Genomic DNA, 19,916 nt, shown 5'->3' on the forward strand with positions numbered 1-19,916 from the left:
TGTGTGTGCACACGCATACTTGCATGCACACATACATGAATGCATAATACATATGGTTCCAGCCAGGCAAAATGGGTCATGTCTATAATCCTAGCTAAACAAGAGGCATAATTACGAAAACTGAAATTCAAGGCCAGCATGTGCAAAAAGTGAGCAAGATGCATCTCAAGCAATAAAAGCTGAGCATGGTGGTGTATACATGTCATCCCAGCTATGTAGGAGGATTTCTGTCCAAGCCAGCCTGGGTAAAGATACAAGACCCTATTTGAAAAATAAAGCAAAAGGGAATGAGGGTCAGACTAAAGTGGTATAATGCCTACTTAACAAGAGTTCAAACCCCAATAATGCCACTTTAAAAATACAGTTCAGGGCCGGGAGTTTGGCCTAGTGGTTAAAGTGCTTGCCTAGCATGCACAAAGACCTGGGTTCGATTCCTCGGTACCACATACATACCAAAAAAAAAAAAAAGCCGGAAGTGGTGTTGAGGCTCAAGTGGTAGAGCTCTAGCCTTGAGAAAGTCCAAGGACAGTGCTCAGGCCCTGAGCTCAAGCCCAGGACTGGCAAAAAAAAAAAAAAAAAAAAAAAAAATTATATATATATATATATATATATATATATATAGTTCAATCCTATCTTTCATTTGTATTCATCTACATTAGTGTGGCACATTTTCTGAATACACTGTAGTTAGTGACATTTCTCCTGAGTAAACAACAAAAATTCATAGGATTCAGCACTGTTCCAAACCCTGAGCTAAACAACAGGGTAACAGAGTTCATGGTCTAGGTGAAAATTGTCCCTAATTAAGAACAATTTGTCTTACTGCTTTTCTTATGAAACCCTAGTGATAATGAGCAAAATATGCTACAGCAGCATAACCTTATATAACATGGAGAAATTCATATAAGTGAAGAAAAGGAAAAATATATTGTGCATATACCCACAATTTTTTTTTTTTTTTTTTTTTTTGCCAGTCCTGGGCTTGAGCTCAGGGCCTGAGCACTGTCCTTGGGCTTTCCTCAAGGCTAGTGTTCTACCCTGAGCCACGGCACCATTTCTGGCTTTTTCTATGTATGTGGTACTGAGGAATCGAACCTGGGTCTTCGTGCATGCTAGGCAGGCACTCTACACTAGGCCAAACTCCCAGCCCCCTACCCACAAATGTATTTTTATATAACATTAAAACACCATCTCTCTAACAAAATTTATAAACATACACAATTTTTCAGTTTGTATACATCTCATTTTCGGGGGGGGGGGAACTAAAGGCAAACAAGATTGAGTTCAATGCCTAGCACCACACACACATACACACGAAAAAGGTGAAAACAGAAGAGAAAAAAATCAAGGATTGCACTCAAGAGAAAAAATATTCCCCAGTCATTTCTATATCTAGCCTCCTGTTAAAAGCTGGGAAAAAACAATTCTGTCTGCTAAAGAATATTAGAATATTCAATACTGCTAGGCACAGGTGCCTCAAGCCAGTAATCCTAACACTTGGGAAGCTAAGATCTAAGGTTCACGGTTCAAAGTCAGTCCAGGCAGGAAAGTCTATTAAACTCATCTCCAATTAACTGTCAAAAAGCTGGAAGTAGAGATGTGCCAATGAGAGCATGAGGCCCAGAGTTCAGGATCTCTCATACTGAGAAAGAGAAAGGATACAAGAAAGGAAGGGGTGGGGAGAGGCGGAGAGAGGAGAGAGTAGAAAGGAGGGGGGAGACAGGAGAAAGAAGGAAGAGAGAAGGGAAAGAGGAGAGAGAGAACGTTCGATACAAAGCTGTGAGTTCTAAGATCTGGAATCTAGCAACACCAGTAAAACAGAAGTGAGTCAAACACTAGGTATGTTGGGTTAAAATAAATAAACCCTACTTTTGGAATTTGGTTCCAGAAGCTCCATAAGGGAGATAAACAATCCAATTCTCTGTAAGAAAAATATATATGAAGGCAAAGTAAGGGGTGTATGTCTGGGACAGGAAAACGAAGTGAGCCAGGAACTTCTTGTACCAGAAAGCAAGGAAGCACTTGACACTGAGCTGAAAGGGCTCCCACAGACCAAATATGGAACATCTTGTGAATCACTGTCTGTAACTGTTGGCTAAACACAATAAATTAAAGTCCATAAGTTCAAGATGATACTAAAAGAGAGAAAAAGAAACTATTTGCCACCATTGAAGATGACTGTTAGGAGTAGGGGTGTGAAACTGTGTGGTAGAATACTTGCCTACCATGTAGGTATAATCACTCAACCACTCAATAAATCAATATGACTAGCTCCTTACTCATAAATGTGTTAAGTAGGAAAAAAAAGGAAAAAAAACCAAATAGGAGTTTATCACAAGCCAAGTGCCATGGCTCTCACCTATAATCCTAACTACTCAGGAGGCTGAGCCTTGGAGAGTGAAGGTTTGAAACCAATCCAGACAGAAAAGTTCTTTGAGACTTTTGTCTCCAATTAACCAGGAAACAAACAAAATCTGGTCTGGAGGTGGTATTCAAGTGGTAGCTAAGCAAGCAGAAGGCTCCTGAGTTTAAAATCTGGTAAAAGATTCCATTTCCCCTTCTTAGTAAATATTATGTTATTAATGATGAGGGAGGTCTTTATAGATTAGAAATTAGTCATTATAAAAGATGTGACAAGCTGGGCAAGGTGGCTCATGCCTGTAATCCTAGCTACTCAGAAGGCTGAGATCTGAGGATCACAGTTCAAAGCCAGCCAGGGCACTAAAGAACTTGAGACTCTTATCTTCAATTAATCACTAGAAAACAGGAAGTGGGGAGGGGCTGTAGCTCAAGGCATAGGGCGGTAGCCCTGAGCTGAAGAGCTCAGGAACAACTCCCAAGCCCAGAATTCAAGCCCCATGACCCACCAAAAAATAAATAAAAGATGTGACAAGCAAAAAATTAACTGACTGAAGTATCAACCAGCAACACCAGATAAAGGGCTGCTGGAGAAGTGTAGTAGTATGGAATCAAGGCATCACCAAGATTACCTGCTTATTAAAAAGGGGAAAATGCCATTACAACAGGAGATCTGGTATTTATCATTAAAACAAATAGTCATGCTCACCTAATTAGTAAGATAATTGGCACTATGTTCTTCTTATTTTGATGGAGTGAGGGGCAGAGGGTCACCTATCAAATGTTATGACCAAAAATGTTTAACCAGAGTTTAATCAATTTTTTAAAGATTTCAATACCAGTTTATAGGTAACATAGGGATTAAGGACCAAATTAAACTGTGAGAAAATTCCAGAAGTGATATCTGCTACAATACAATGGCCTGGACTTGGAAAATACTTTTTATATTGAGTAGCTTCTAAGTTGATCTAGATTTAAAATGGGATTAAAGAGATGTGTGGAGACAAAAACACAAAGAAAGAAAGAAAGAAAGAAAGAAAGAAAGAAAGAAAGAAAGAAAGAAAGAAAGAAAGAAAGAAAGGGAGAGAAAGGGAGAGAGAGAGAGAGAGAGAGAGAGAGAGGGAGGGAGGGAGGGAGGGAGGGAGGGAGGGAAGGAAGGAAGGAAGGAAGGAAGGAAGGAAGGAAGGAAGGAAGGAAGGAAAGAAGGAAGGAAAGAAAGAAAGAAAGAAAGAAGGAAAGAACAACGAAGGGAAAGAGAGAGAAGTATCTTCAAGGTAACTGGGAAAATATAAACATGAACTAAATATCAGATATTAGAGAATCACTATTAATTGCCTTCATCATGCCAAGTATTCTAAAAACTGAGTAAAGCAATGCATGAATTTCAAAGAGAGGTGTCATGATGCCTACAACAAAAATGTATATAGATTATACATCTAAATATAAATAAGCATATGTAGATAAAGCAAATACAGAAGAAATGTGTAACAGCTACTAAATGTAAAGGATGGGTATAAAGGTGGTAATTATATCAGTCTTTCTACTTTTCTTTATGGTCACATTTTTTTTTTTTTTTTTTTTTTGCCAGTCCTGGGCTTGGGCTCAGGGCCTGAGCACTGTCCTTGGACTTTCTCAAGGCTAGAGCTCTACCACTTGAGTCTCAGCGCCACTTCTGGCTTTTTGCTATGTATGTGGGGTACCAAGGAATCGAACCCAGGTCTTCATGCATGCTAGGCAAGCACTCTACCACTAGGCCAAACTCCCGGCCCCCCACATTTTTTTTTACTTAAAAAAAGTATCCAGGCACCAGTGTGTCACAGTCAGGAGGCTAAGATCAAAGCCAATGCAATCAGAAAAGTCTGAGAGACTATTATTTTCAATTAACCAAAAAAAAAAAAAAAAGTTGGAAGTAGAGCTGTATCAAGTGATATAGTGCCAGTATTGAGAAAAAAAAAAATGGAAATGAGGATCTGAGTTCAAACCCCAGCACACACACACAAAAAGTGCTTTGTGGGGCCAGGAGTTTGGCCTAGTGGTAGAGTGCTTGCCTAGTATGCACAAAGACCCAGGTTCAATTGCTCAGTACCATATACATAGAAAAAAGCCAGAAGTGGTGCCTGGCTCAAATGGTAGAGCTCATCCCTGAGAAAGCCCAAGAACAGTGCTCAGGCCCTGAGTTTAAGCCCCAGGACTGACCAAAAAAAAAAAAAATGTGCTTTGTGGAGTGGCTAGCGTGGTAGAATGCTTACTCAGCAATCATAATTTTTTTTTATTACTGTCCCCCCCCCAAAAAAAAGTATGCACTTCCTTCTAGGAAGGTCTTGCAGATAAACTCCTCTCCAACCCTGATCAGTTCTTCACAGCCGTTCTCAGGAAGGAACACCAGCACATTAAGTTCACGTTCTACTTTCTAACTTCTCTCCTGTTATGTCATATATTCAGTAGATTAGACTCTCCAATAAACTTGTAAGCTCCTTTAGATACAAACATCTTTCATTCTTTTCTGTTTCTTCATAGCTCATAGTGAAATAGTCTACAAACAGCAGACTTAAAAAAATACTAATACAGGGGCCGGGAGTTTGGCCTAGTGGTTAAAGTGCTTGCCTAGCATGCATGAAGACCCGGGTTCGATTCCTCGGTACCACATACATAGAAAAAAGCTGGAAGTGGTGCTGAGGTTCAAGTGGTAGAGCTCTAGCCTTGAGAAAAATCCAAGGACAGTGCTCAGGCCCTGAGCTCAAGCCGAGGACTGGCAAAAAAAAAAAAAAATACTAATACAGGGCCGGGAGTTTGGCCTTGTGGTAGAGTGCTTGCCTAGCATGCATGAAGACCTGGGTTCGATTCCTAGGTACCATATATATAGTAAAAAAGCTAGAAGTGGTGCTGAGGCTCAAGTGGTAGAGCTCTAGCCTTGAGAAAAAGTCCAAGGACAGTGCTCAGGCCCTGAGCTCAAGCCCAAGACTGGCAAAAAAAAAAAAAAAAAAAATACTAATACAAGCATTCTGGTCAAGACAGAGGGCACTCAGTAAACCTTACTAACTGGGTTAGCTTTTCAGCTAACACAAAGGCAGTTCACTTTCATAAACTATCTCAAGTCATAGCTACCAGAAGGTTACCTACAGCTAGCTGAGGGTGTGTAGAGCACTTGCTGGGATATCATGGGGGCCTGGGTTTGAGTCAGATAGATGATTGACTGAGACAATCACAACGTATCACTTACTAGCTTACAGTTTCACACAGAAAAAGTAGCATCTAAGAGAGAAAAGAAAGAAGTTGAAAGATGCTCTTACATGTGTTCCTAACATTGCCTTTGGGTTTGCTGTGTTATCTAGGCTTTCTACTCCTGACAGTTTTCTTCAATCAAACAATATATTCCTCCATCCTTGATTAGAAAAATAGTGACAGTATTTTTCCATAACACCACAGTGTAATGACTCAGTGTAATGAAGCTTAACAAGCTACAGAGTGAACTTTAAAATCTTAAGTAACCAAGAGCCAATGGCTCATACCTATAATTCTACTCAGGGCGCTGAGATCCAGAAAAACACAGTTCAAAGACAGCTAGGATGAAAAATTCACAAGAATCCATCTCCTGTTAACCAAAAAAAAGCTGGACTGGAGAAAAGACTAAGGTGGTATACAGTGTCATCCATGAGCATGTAAGGGGGAAGACCCGAGTTCAAAATCTAATACTAGGGTTTTTTGGGGGAAAAAAAAAAGTTGCAAAATTTTTTTTTTAGTTTAACAGCAGTGTTGGCAAAGAAATACTGCTGACACAAATACAAGTTCATAATATAGCAATATTTACTATTATAAATGCACACCCCTCAATGAATTCGCACATGTTGATTAGGAACTTAATCCAACAGATATCAAAGGACATAGTAAATTTAAAAGATTAATTGTAAACGCCGGAAACAACTTAAATGCTCAAAAATATGAGTTGGCTGGATGATGGTACATCTATACAATGCAATACATACCATTTTCAGAAAGAGAAAAGATATGACACATACTGCATGGAATGATCACCAAGACAAGTGAAAAAGAAAAGTACAGAATAATGAGAGGATCTAACTATTTCAATACACTTAAAAAAAAAAAAGGACACCTAAGGCGTACATGTTTATAAATGCACAAACTTTCTGGAAGGACAAACAAGAAGCTGTCTTAGAGGTCACTTGACAGATGAAGAAAGATAGCCTTTCTGCACTCTCACTATCTTTTAAATTTTGTTTTATTTGTTAAGTTTGTGCTACTCACTTTCTTCTAAGATGTGATTTTAAAACAAGGCTTCACAATAATATAAATTATTTAACAATATCAGTCTTAATAATTGCAAAACATGTTATGCTTTTGAACCACCAAAATTTTAAACAAGTTCAATAAATTCAGAGATGCAATATTTACAGATAAGAACAAAGTACCCTAGATTACAGAAGCCTACTGACATAGATTTTTTTTACTTCAGTGGTTTCACTTCTAGAATTTAGCAGAACTTGATCCATGTTTGGATAGAGGAAACATGAAATGTTTCCAACTACCAAAAGAAGCCACTATAAAAACTGCTCTAAAAGGAGAAATCACCAAAGTACCTAACAAACATCATCTAATCCTAAGTATGGTATTGTCACAGTAACTTATACTCCTCAGTATTACACAAAGAAAAATAGGTGTCCAGCTCTTTCTTGGTGTACAGGATAATATATGCACTCCAAATCCCCGTGATTCCTGTGTCATCTCTTGGTTCCAACTGCAACATGCAACAGGAAATGACACAAAAGAGAGCTAACCACATAAAGGTCTGGCTTAAATAAGGAAGTGAAACATGTATGCATACACATATACACACATAATGTATGCATACATACGCTCATATTCTACACATACACTGTATACATACTGTATATACTATACTATATACACACATATATAGGATATATATATATATATATATATATATATATATATGAAGATATGGACACATTTTCAGACCCAAGAACATAAAACCATAGTTAAGAAGTCAAGAATGGCAGCCAAAAACTAAACCTCTGAGGACATTAAAGAAAGAACACATGAACACAAAAGGGAATAGATAATAAGGCTTACTAGCTGAGCGTGGTGGTACATGCCTGTAATCCTAGTTACCTGAGAGGGTGAGCAGGATGTTTGAGGCTAGCCCTGAACAAAAAAGTTATTAGCAAGACCTCCATCTCAACAAACAAGCCAGGCAGAGTGGCAAAGTGGCTTACATCTAGAATCCCAGACAGTTAGAAGGCAAAGGCAGGAAGAGCTTGGTTCCTCCTAGGCAAAAAAAAAAACAAAAAAACCCTAACCTCTCAACTGAAACATCACTAAAACAAAAAGGGTAAAGAGACTGGTAGTTATGGCTCAAGTGGTTGGATATCTGCCTACTAATTAAAAGGCCGAGTTCAAAACTCCAGTACTGCTTTTTAAAAAAGTTTGCTTCTTTTCTTCTTTTACTTCTTCACCTGGGAATTTCCCATTCCTAGTTGTCCAGTTAAGAGAGAGAGCTGGCCAGAGTAACTGAAAAACACACAAAAAATGTTCCACCCTCCTCCTGCATACCCCAAATAAAAATTTATTGAGCAAACTTTTTCCTGTACTTATGCTTATCTGTTCTGGTAGAACAGATAAGATACTGCAGTTCTCAAAAGTGACTACACAACTGCAAATCAGAAGAAATTAAAGGGGCCAGGAGTTTGGCCTAGTGGTGGTGCTTGCCTAGCCTGCACGAAGACCGGGGTTCAATTCCTTGGTACCACATGCATAGAAAAAGCTACAAGTTGTGCTGTGGATCAAGTGGTAGGGTTGTAGCCTTGAGAAAGTCCAAGGACAGTGCTCAGGCCCTGAGCTCAAGCCCAGGACCGGCAAAAAAGAAATTAAAAGACCAAGTATAATCTGCCTATCAAAAATCTTAGCCTGGTTCACTGAAATACTATTGAACTTTACAGTCATTTTTGTTATGTTGCTAATGTGAAAGAATCAACACTCACATAATTTACAATGAGAAGTTCCACTGGGAAAGTTTATTGCCCATCAGTTGAGACTACCTTTTCTTTATTCATATATACGATGGTCACACAATACTAATAATAATGTTCAACTCAAAGTGCTAAAAAAAAAAAAAAAGACCTTTGACCAAAAAAATGAAAAAAAGTGGCAAACAGGTCACACAAAGTCAATCTAGTCCATGAGAACGTTGACAGTTTAGGGCCCTCATCCTTAAACTATGTGTGATCCTTATTCTTCCTTATCTAGTAATGTAGAATTGTACTGAAAGTCGTTCTCCCCTTAGTTTCTCTTTCAATACCCTTAAGAAAAGCTATCAAAATCCCCTACCAGAATAAATGGGTTTGAGGTACGCTTAAAATTGAGGGGAAGTTTGTACTAAAGGTGGGCGATGGGAGTGAGGAAAGGAAAGCAACCCTAGAGCAGGAAGCTGCAGTGACAGTTTCAAAAGAAGGGTCAGTGTGGGACACGTTGGCTCCGGGAGGCGTTGGTAGCCTGGGAGTCTCTAGGGCAACACCAGATGCAAACAGTGCTTTGTCCTCAAGTCCCTCACATACTTTAAATTCTCCCTCTCGGCTAGGAACAACAGGCTCACTACTGGGCGGCCAGTCTAGCCCACCGCCGGGGAAAGAGGCGGGCGCGCGGTCCAGGAGCTCTTTCTCCCGCAGGTCCCCCGCAACCCTGCGACGCGCATGCGCCCGGAGGCAGCGACCAGGCACCCGGTGCGCCCTCTCTCCCTTTCGCGCCTGCGCAGTCACCCATCTCGCCGCAGGCGACAGCTCACTATTTGGCAAGGGGGATGGGGCTGGGAAATGATTGAGGGGGGGTGGGGGGGAGCTAAAGCGGGCGGCGCGTTTGTGTTTCCCGAACGCTTGGGATAGGAAGTAGGGACGCTGGACTACACTCTGGCTTCCGCAGGCTACGAAACCCAGGGAAATGGGGCAGAGAATGTATGTGTGGGTTGGGGGTGGGGGGAACATTCGGGGTCAGTCACCTCTCAAGGGAGGCCCCCCACCCCGACAGGAACCCCCCCCCGCCTCGACTCTTCCCCTCCCCCACTCACCTGAGAGCGGCGGCGACAGCTGCTGGTCCCCGTCCCCTAGAGCTAGCTTCATACTGTCCGCAACATCCGGGACCTGCGAGACCGCCGAGACACAAATACACACACTCGGAGCGCGCACACTCACACACACACATACACTCTCACATACACACACACACATACACACACACACACACATACACACACACACACACACACCGACACACACCGGCCGGGGCGTCCTGGCGTCAGCACGTAGACGCAGCGAGCGTGTACCCGCCGGGCCCCACCCCGCGCGGCCTCCTCCCCTGTTTCTTTCCCTTCCCCTTCCCGGGCTCTCCCGCCCCGCCTCTTTCTCTAAGACTCCGCCTACTTTCCCTAGTGCGCATGCGCCCTTCCCGGGGCCTTTCCAGAGCCCCAGGATTTGAGCGGAGGGTGGGGCCTGAGAAGCAAGAGGCGGGAACTGGGAAGGGGTCGCGTGCGCGGCGCGGGAGGCCGAGCGGAGGTGCGAGGACCGAGCAGAAGCCGGAGCCGCCTCGGGTCCGAGAATGAGAGAATTGCACGGCAGAAACTTCCGAGCCGTGGAAGGACTACCAAGGACTTTTACACGCATGTGCTCTTTATTTTTCCAACCAACCCTGTGTATTTTTTGTTTTTAGCGTCCTAAGGAGGCTAGAAACGTCTTAAAGAACCTTTCAGAACTTAGCATTTTGGAAATGAAAACAGAACCTTTCTTCCTAAAGAAGGCAGGGTTACCTAGATGTCCTTAGTGTCAGCTAAGCGGATTCAGGGACTGTTCGTTGCTTTGGATATCTGAGTCCCCAGTTTGCCGCACATCTTAGCTCCCATGGGTCAGAAGTGGTTCTTAGGCTGAGAAAAGGAAAATCTTGGCCCTGGGAGGGGAAAAAAAAATTATACTCGCGTTGAAACAATAATGCCAGCATTGGGTGTTTGTTTCTGCTATAATTCTTTAACTTGAACTTTTTGAAAACAATCAATACCTACTAAATCAAGCCAAATACTCCCAAACGGACAATGTGTCTTTTCCATGTTAAGATAAAATCACATCAACAACATACAAACGGGACACAGCACTGGGCAAGCTAGTGCCATGGAGTGACAAAGTATGGGCCCTGCCTGGGAACAGCTTCCGAAGCCGCGCTGCCTCTAGGCCTGTGGGACTGTCTCCAGGAGACAGGGCTTGCTGCCTCTTGCCCCATGCGTCCTGGTGCCAGGTGGCTGGTGAGCCTGTTCAGCAGGGAAGGCTGGCAGCCCATGAAGAAAGCCACAGGGGTTTGAAGAAAAACCTGACTGCCAGGCTGTCTCCCACTTTCAACTACAAAAGTAGACCTATAATCCACAGATGAAATTTCCCTAGGAATACTGATTGAAACATGCCCAAACCCTTAGAGTGTACACAAGCTGTGTTTCAGACAAAATGACTTGTTTTGTTTGCTAGTCCTGGGACTTGAACTCAGGGCTTGGGCACTGTCCTTGAGTTTTCTCTAGGCTAGCCCTCTACCACTTGAGCCACAACACCACTTCTGGCTTTTTCTGTGGTAACCAAGGAATCGAACCTAGAGCTTCATGCATACTAGGCAAGCACTCTACCACTAGGCCAAACTCCTGGCCCCAAAGAGTGACTTTTATTGTAAATGAAGATCTCAAATGTTCGCATGATGTGGCTATTGTGTGTACTCCATTTTAAAGCGAAAAGTGCTTTTGTCGCCTATTAGGCACATTCTTGACATTTCAAATTAGAATTCACCTGTTATCATTGTCAACAGATATTCATTCCTTTAGCCAGAAAGGTTTTATGGTCATTGTGACAATTCAGAATGCCACATAATGACCCAGTAACCTGTTATTAGAAACTGTCTCCAGTTGTCACTGAGGCTGTTTAACTACCCATTTTCTTGACTCCAGATTTCCTGAGAAGACAGAAAAAGAAGAAGTGTATGTGGTGGGGGGTGGATTTAAAAGGCAGAAGACACAAAAGAAGAACCCTGGGAGAAAGAAAATTGGAAGAGGTGGCAATAGAGACCCTATACGTGCTTTAGTTTCTTCACAGTTGAGGCTAATCCCTACAGTTTAAGCAGACTTTTCTCAGCATCTGGGAGGGAACGCCTCAGGGCACGGAATCTGTGCCAGCAACCTTGACAGACTGGACTTGACCCCCCAGTGACCTGGAAGGACATGAGAGATCCTAGGCCCATTTGTAACCCTGAGCGAAATGGCTCTCATTTTCCTTTGGGGACTGTACTACCCACCTGAGAAATGATCCCACCAACCTCTGTACAAAGGGCTTTGATTTGCCATGCAGCTGATTAAACGATTGTAGATGTCCTTGGAAGCACTATGTGGAAGAATTTTAAACAGCTTCTCCTTTTTAATATGCACTTCCTCTTTGGTTTTAATTATTTTGTTCCTACATTTTCCCTTTCAATTTACTAAAAATCTAGAAATGTAATTAGAGCAGAGGCTGGGCTCAGAGAAAGCTGCCAGGATTTCTACAGCATGATTAAATATACCAGACATCCCTTTAGTGAAGGACTAAAAAATAAGATTCTCATTATTATCTTTCCCTTATCCAGGAAAGAATCGGCATCACGTACAGATACGGATTTATTGAAAATGCAGCACTAATTAAAAACTTACCCAGCCTCTTGACGAGGTTTGGAGGGGGAGGCACAGTTATTTCATTATTTCCTCCATTTAATGTTTTGTTGTTATAACCACTACACAAGCCAGAAGCCCTCCTCACTTCTCATTCCTCAAAATAAAATTCTTCTGTCCTCATGAGGGACTTAATGAGGCTTTTATCTATGCAACAACAATCAAGCTTACAATGGCACAGATTCAATTCGCTGCTCCTGGTGGTGGTGGGAAGCCTGAAGAACTCATTTTCTTAATCCAAAGCACAAATGACAGTGTTCTTTAGCCCTTGTGCGCCAGGTTGAGACAAGGGATCTGTACCCAAAGACCCTGAGATATCTGATATTTATTCCGCCAGCCAGGATCTTTGGCTCCATTTTACAGTCCAGTAAGAAAAGATATGGTTTTCCCTTGAAGCTAAAGGAGATGTGGAGGCAGACAAGCCTGAAATGTACAAATGCCTATTTGGATTACAACTACTTCAGAAAGATAAGTCCTTTGTTCTCTGTATAGCTCTTTTGTTGAGCCAACAGAATTGGCCCTGACACGACGATAGAGCCCTTTATGGACACTGGAGATGGACATACAAGAAGGAAGACCCCTCTTGAGGGTCTTTGAAACTCTACACAAGTCCAATCTACAAGAAGTAAAAAAGGGGCGGGAGTTTGGCCTAGTGGTTAAAGTGCTTGCCTAGCATGCATGAAGACCCAGGTTCGATTCCTCGGTACCTCATACATAGAAAAAAGCCGGAAGTGGTGCTGAGGCTCAAGTGGTAGAGCTCTAGCCTTGAGAAAGTCCAAGGACAGTGCTCAGGCCCTGAGCTCAAGCCCAGGACTGACTGGCAAAAAAAAAAAAATTGGGGGGAGGGAAATGGGTACCAAGACATGTGAAAGGGTATCAATGTATGTGAATTAATGCACCTTCTATCTGGCAAATATCATGTAACCATTTTACTAATTACAATAAAAAATAAAATAAAATAAAATAAATTTTAAAAAAAAAGAAGTAAAAAAGATAAGCTGGCACTATTGGCACATATTTATTAAACTACTCAGGAAGCTGAGATCTGAGAATGGAGATTTGAAGCCAGTCCAGGCAGAAAAGTTCATGTGACTTCTGTCTCCAATTAACCAACAAAAACACTGAAGTGATAGAGCACCAACCTGATTAAAAAAATCCACGTGAGAGCACAAGTCCCTGCACAAGAAAGAAAGAAAGAAAGAAAGAAAGAAAGAAAGAAAGAAAGAAAGAAAGAAAGAGGAAAACTTATTATAATATAACTTAGGAGAGTTAGGCATTGATGGCTCATGCCTATTATCCTAGTTATTCAGGAATCTGAGATCTGAGGATCACTGTTCAAAGCCAGCTTGAGACAGGAAAGTCCAAAAGATTCTGATCTCCAACTAACCACCAAAAGGCCAGCCTTGGAACTGTAGCTCTAGTGGAGTAATAAACCCACAAACAGATCTCAGATCCTGAGTTGAAGCCCAAATTTTTTTTTAAAAAAAAAAGCAAAAACAGGGCCAGGAGTGTGGTATAGTAGTAAAGTGCTTGCCAAGCATGCACAAAGCCCTGTGTTTGGTTCCATGGTACCACAAACACTGAAAAAGCTGGAAGTGGTGCTGTGGCTCAAGTGGCAGAGCACTAGCCTTGAAAAAGCTCAAGGATAGTGCTAAAGCCCTGAGTTCAAGCCCCAGGACTGGCAAAAAGAAAAAAACGAAAACAAACAGAAAAAAATGATGGTAAAATTCCCCTTTCTCTTTACCTATTCTTCAATCATAGGACAATGGAGAAGATTCTCTCACATCACTATCATAAGGTAAGGATTAACTGTATTAATGTTTGAACACAGCACCTAACAAAAATAGGCCCCCTTACTTATGGGTGTGCATCAAATGTGAATTCTTGGGTCTTCAATCTCCACGCTCATATGAACCGTGCTTACTTCTTCTCTCTGAGCCATTTATTTACTTATTTAATTAGTACTGGGGCTTGAACACAGGGCCTGGCCACTGTCCCTTGGGGTTTTTGCTCAAGGCTAGCCCTTTACCACTTGAGCCACAGTTCCATTTCCAAATTTTTGGTAGTTAATTGGAGATAAGAGTCACACCAACTTTCCAGCCCAGGCTGTGATTCTCAGATCTCAGTCTCTTGAATAGCTAGGATTACAGGCATGAGCTACCAATGTCGGTCTTAAGCCCTCTCTAGAATTCTCCAGGAGGCATGGCGTCAAGAAAACAACACAGAGTTCTCAGCCAGAGCACTGTCTCTTGCTATCTGTGGCTCCTTGGACAAGCTTTTTGCCCTTGGACCCAGCTTCTTGACATAGTACCCAAAGTTCCTGGTTCCAAGAACCACAACACCTCAGTTTATATGAACTAGAACTGGAACTTATTGGAGAAATACTGCATTGCTGATTTCCAGAATTGAAAAGAGCCAAAGGACTAGATTTGGGAATTCAGCTGGAAGCCAAGCACTGGTGGAGGAAGAACAACAAGCTCCTTTAGTGGGACAGCGTGGTGAGGAAGTCTATATGCTGGACATGCCCACAAAATGCCACTAGACACATCTCCATTGATAGATTACACTGCAAACTCCAAAGCCCAGGTGGCAGAATTCTGTTGGCTAATCCTAGGCCACATCCTGCAGCCTGACTACCAGTGGGATCTATGAGGCTCCGCCTCACTGTGTTGCTACGTAAGGGGGAGGTCCAGGCCTCCTGAACATTAACAGATTTCTTCAGCTAGGACTTACCCCCAAACAGGAAGTCGATCAGACACAAGGCCACCAATTTCTCTATCTTATCAGTGAAATGGGCCTTTTAGCATAAGGAAATAAAACAGCACTGATTGACATATTTGTTCAGAAGTGCTTGGCATATAAAAAGCTGTCCTCGTTAATAAAACAAGAGGTTCCGAATGATGTTCTTACCTGAGTATTTGATTTCAATATGCTTTTAGATATTGAAGTTTTGAGTTTTTAACCTAGGAAAATGACTGAGCATCAAGGGTATCGGAAGGGCGGAGTGCCAGGAAAAGAAGAAGCAGTAAGAGAGCAAAGGAAATGGTAGAATTAAATTTTATGATTCGATTGTTATCTCCATCTCTGGTCTTATTTGTCTTTAAAATGAGTCTAAAATTTACCTAACGGCATTACTTCAAAATAATATTAACTTGAAAAGCTTAATGTTTGCTGGGCATGGTGAAATATGACCGTAATCCCATCACTCTGGGAAAAAGGCAGGATGACTTTTATTTGAGGCCAGCCTGGGCTATACAGTAGGACTATATATAGAAGAAGAAGAAGAAGAAGAAGAAGAAGAAGAAGAAGAAGAAGAAGAAGAAGAAGAAGAAGAAGAGGAGGAGGAGGAGGAGGAGGAGGAGGAGGAGGAGGAGGAGGAGGAGGAGGAGGAGGAGGAGGAATAAGAACAACAAGAAGAAAGCAAGCTGGGTGCCGTGGTTTATACATGGTGGAGAGCAGGAGGTCAAGATTTAAGACAGCCCAGGCATAAAAGTCTTTGAGACACCTATATCAACCAATAAAAGCTGAGTGTAGTGATACACATCTATCATCTCAAATAATGGGAGGTGTACTAAAAGGCTGGAAGTTCAGGCTAGCCTTTGGCTCATGATAGAGTGCCTGCCTAGCATGTTTTCTGAGTTCAAACCCCAATACTACCAGGCATTGGAGACTCATACCTATAAACCTAGTCCAGAGGCTGAAGAGAGAAGTTTGAAGCCAGTCAAGGGAGGAAAGTCTGTGAGACTTCAATTAACCAGCAAAAGCCTGAAGTGGATGTATGGCTCAAGGAGTAGATCTCCAGTCTTGAGAAAAATAAGCCAAGCAAGAAGGCAAGGCCCTGAATTCAAGCCCTAGTATCAGTACCAGCACAAAAGGGAAAAAAAAAAAAACAAAAAAAGTCCTGCCAAAAAGAAAATAGGTCAATGTTTGTTTTAAAGAACATGTGTTACCAAGAATTGATTTAATTCATTCTTATAAGTTGTTTCCAGTGTGGTTTTGGCTATTTGAGCTTTTGAGGGTCCTATTCTAAATGACATTGATTCAACACTTGTTGGCATTTGCCTCCCCCCAAAAAAAAGTTTACCTAAATACAGGCAATTAAGTTAGTTGAACGAAAACAAAAATTCTTTCTGCCACCACTCAAGTGGGAATTGCTTTGGATTTTATGATTTTTAGATTATCTTTGCCATGGCTCTACTTGATCAAGGTGAATTGATTTCAATCGAAAGTTTACTCTGCCTTACAATCCTATCTTAAAAAAGGAATTTAATCTAAAATTCAATTACAGCAGATCTATGCCAAAGTGAAGAGTCAACTAGCACTTACTGAACACTCCCTGGCTACAGAGCTCTGCCAGGATACTACAGGATGAGTCAAAAGAAATCAAAAAGATAGGTCCTATTCACAGACTTCTCATTCAGAACAAAAGAATTTAATAACTGGAAGGGACCTTAGAGATTCTCTAACCCAGTGGCTTTCAAATGATACTTGCTTCTGAAGCTCTAGGCTGCTATACATTTGCCCAAGGGCTCGAGGAAAACAGGGGTGTCCATGATGATTGAGTAAGCCAAGACAACCTAGTTCTCCATTCATTCAGGTCAGAAATTAGATACCATCCCTAACTCCTCCCTTGAGTCCCCTGCTTCTGAACTCACATAGACTGCATCAGGAATGCCTGTAGATCCTTCTTTCAATGTGTCTCCTGAACCATCTTCTACTCTCCATCCTGTCCTATTCAGGTTCAAGCTACCACTCTCTTTTGTCTGGACCACAAAGCTTTTTGCGTGTCCCTCAACCCATTTTTCACTTAGCAGTGGGGTAACCAAACAAAGTAATTCCACATAAAACCTTTGAATAGCCTGGGATGGTGGCTCATGCCTGAAATCCTCTCTATTGAGGAGGAAAGACTGAACTCTGGGAATTGTCATTCAAAGCTAGCCTGGGCAGGAAAGTCCTTGAGACTCTCATCTCCAATTACTACCACCAAAAAGCCAGAAGTAGAGCTGTGGCTTAAGTGGTAGAACACTAGCCTTGAGCAAAAAACCTAACCAGTACTGGGAGCTTAGCCTAGTGATAGGGTGCTCACCTAGGATACACAAAGCCCTGGGTTCCATTCCTCAGTACCACTTAAATGGAAGAAGCCTGAAGTAGCACTGTGGCTCAAGTGGCAGAATGCTAGCCTTGAGCAGAACGTGTCCAAAGGCAGTGCCCAGACCCTGAGATTGAGCCCCAGGACTAGCCAAAAAACAAACAAACAAACAAACAAAAACCACACCTAAGGGACAGCTTAGTTAAAAAAAATCAAAAAACAAACAAACAAAAAGAATTCAAGCCCCAGTACCAACACCAACACAAAAATGGCCATTTCAAATAGCCATTGTAACAAAAATAAGACTAAACTTAGCCTTTGAACCACCAATTACAGAAAGCTAGCCTTCTGCTCATTCATATCAGGTTGCTTTGTTTTCTGTCCTCTCTCTATCCACCCTGGCCACCTATCCATTCCTGGAACCCATCATTTCTGTGCCTACACAGATCTGCCTGGGGCACTTCTCCCCTTGCTGAGGGCATGGCTGATTCTGTGTCATCTTTCAGGTCACGGCTCCACTGGCATCTTACAGAGCCTTCTCTGATTTCCCCTGTCCAAAACAAAGTCCTTCTGTTACATTCTGTCATTGTACTCTGTTTACTTCCTTTGCAACACTGAGAGCAACTTACAATTGTTTTACATATTCTAATACATAATTAGAAACAGACTCATTCAGAATTAGTCTCCCCTACTAGATTGCCAGCTCCATGAGGACAGAGCCCTCCTTACTTTGTTCTCTACTAGGTCCAGGTATCCAGAGCCATGCTGACCCATGGACAGAAGGCACTTGGTACATGTTTACTAAATAGAAAAGACAGGCAAAAACGTACCAGCATAAATGGTAGGCAGAAAGGGTACAGAAAGCGCATGGAGAAAAAAAAAAAAGTACAAATACATGGTGATACTCAGGCCAGAGAGGGGATGGCCTATCTGATGGCCTCTCTGAGAAGCTCCCTGTACTGTGTCTGGGGTAAGGAGACAAGTGGAAGGCTGTGGGAAATGGATAGCAAGGCTTTAAGATAGAGATAAGCAACATCACACTCCTGATAGCCAACCTACAGGACTGAGAACAGGAAGTACTGAATTTCCCAAAGGGAAGTCCAGGTGCTTTTAGTGAGTGAGGGGAAAAACCAAGGCTGCAGGCCAGATACAGTAAGCTGCTACTCGTGGTTTCCTTCCAGCTCTTTGGCTGCTCCTTCTGAGTCTCCTTTTTGTGCTCTTTCCTTAACCATCTTCCCCCCCCTCCCCCAACCAGTCCTGGGCCTTGAACTCAGGGCCTGAGCCCTACCACTTGAGCCACAGCACCAGTTCTGGCTTTTTTCTGTGTATGTGGTACTGAGGAATTGAACCTGAGTCTTTCTTTGTGCATGCTGGGCAAGACTCTACCACTAGGCCAAACTCCCGGCCCATCCCCCACCTTTTTTTTTTTAAACTCAGGATCTCATGCTTGCTCCATTTTTTTTTTTCCCAACTGGCACTCTTAACTACTTGAGCCATGCCTCCAGTCCCAGCTTTTTGCTGGTTATTTCTGCTGGAGATGGAGCCTTGAACCTTTCTCTTCTAGACAGTTGCTTACTAAGCAGCTAGGATTACAGATGGGAGCCATCAGAGCCCCGCTCCTTAATCATCTTTTGAATATTGACTTTCCTGGGATTCGTTTCCTTTCTCTCCTTTTCATGCTTCTCCTCACTTGTCTAGAGATGTCTGCACTGCCAGCCATTTTTCGAGACTAGTCCCAGTGTGCCTTAAGGCATCCTTTGCTCTCAAGCCCAGATTTACACACCCAGCTTTGCACACAGTGTCCCATGCACACCTAATAGTCAGCAGTTCTAAAGCCTGCTTCTCGAGGCTTGTCTGTGTCTAATTGCATAGTTCAAATCTGGGGACCGAGAAGCTTCTTTGAGAAGCTTCCTTGACTGAGAAGCTTCCTTGACTACTCTAGTTACATCCAATGTATCATCACCAAGTCTGACCACTCATCCTTTACTCACTTCCCACTTCTGCCTACTTCTATCTCTACTGATACTTCCCCTGAGTTCTTCCTGGGAGCCCTACCCGTGGCCTCTCTCTGCCTTTGGCTCTGGGATGCCTTTTCTCCCTCCTTGCATGCTTAGTTGCAGGTTTCTAGTCACATAAGATCTATTTTCAGTTCCCTGAGTAGAACAATTTCTCTTTTTGGTTTATATGGTTCCCTTTCCCTGAAAATAATCTTCTTTACACTTCGCCATGCCTTCGCCCCCACCTCATCCTTGTTAATTCTCTACTGATATTTTTTTTCCCTGTAATGGGGCTAGACCTGGATGCCATCCCTAAGATTTTGTGTTCAAGGCTAGCACTCTACCTCTTAAGTCACAGCTCTACTTCTGGCTTCTTAGTGGTTAATTCAAGATAAGAATCTCACAGACTATTCTACTTCAGATGGCTTTGAACTGCCATCCTCAGATCTCAGCCTCTTGGGTAGCTAAGATTAGCCAGTGAGCCACCAGAACCTGGCTCTCTGCTGATTTGTTTTGGCTTCAATTTATCCAGCTGTTCCTCCAGGAAGCTGTCAAATGTCCCTATTGGTGGGAGGTAGCTGTTCCAGCTTTTGAACCTCCCTCTCCCTGTGGTTGCCTGCTTGATTCTCTCCCCAGGTTCCTCGTGCCTCTGTTCAATGGGGTGGGAATTTTCATTTCCTTTTGCTCTCTCACGATGCCAGAGCCAAGCAGCATTCTTAGC

At 42.5% G+C, this 19,916-nt stretch overlaps 1 protein-coding gene across 1 annotated transcript in view; it reads right to left on the bottom strand.

The window, feature by feature from the left end:
* The window catches only part of Spop (speckle type BTB/POZ protein), a 73,109-nt gene extending 63,366 nt beyond the window's left edge, over nucleotides 1-9,743 (bottom strand). The window contains exon 1 of the mRNA XM_090350955.1: nucleotides 9,455-9,743. The gene's annotated coding sequence lies outside the window, so the exon portion shown is untranslated. The remainder of the gene's footprint in view (nucleotides 1-9,454) is intronic.
* Nucleotides 9,744-19,916: the final 10,173 nt, after the last annotated feature.

This window comes from Megascapheus bottae, chromosome 17, assembly GCF_031878675.1.
Source record: "Megascapheus bottae isolate mThoBot1 chromosome 17, mThoBot2.hap1, whole genome shotgun sequence".
Lineage (NCBI taxonomy): Eukaryota > Metazoa > Chordata > Mammalia > Rodentia > Geomyidae > Megascapheus > Megascapheus bottae.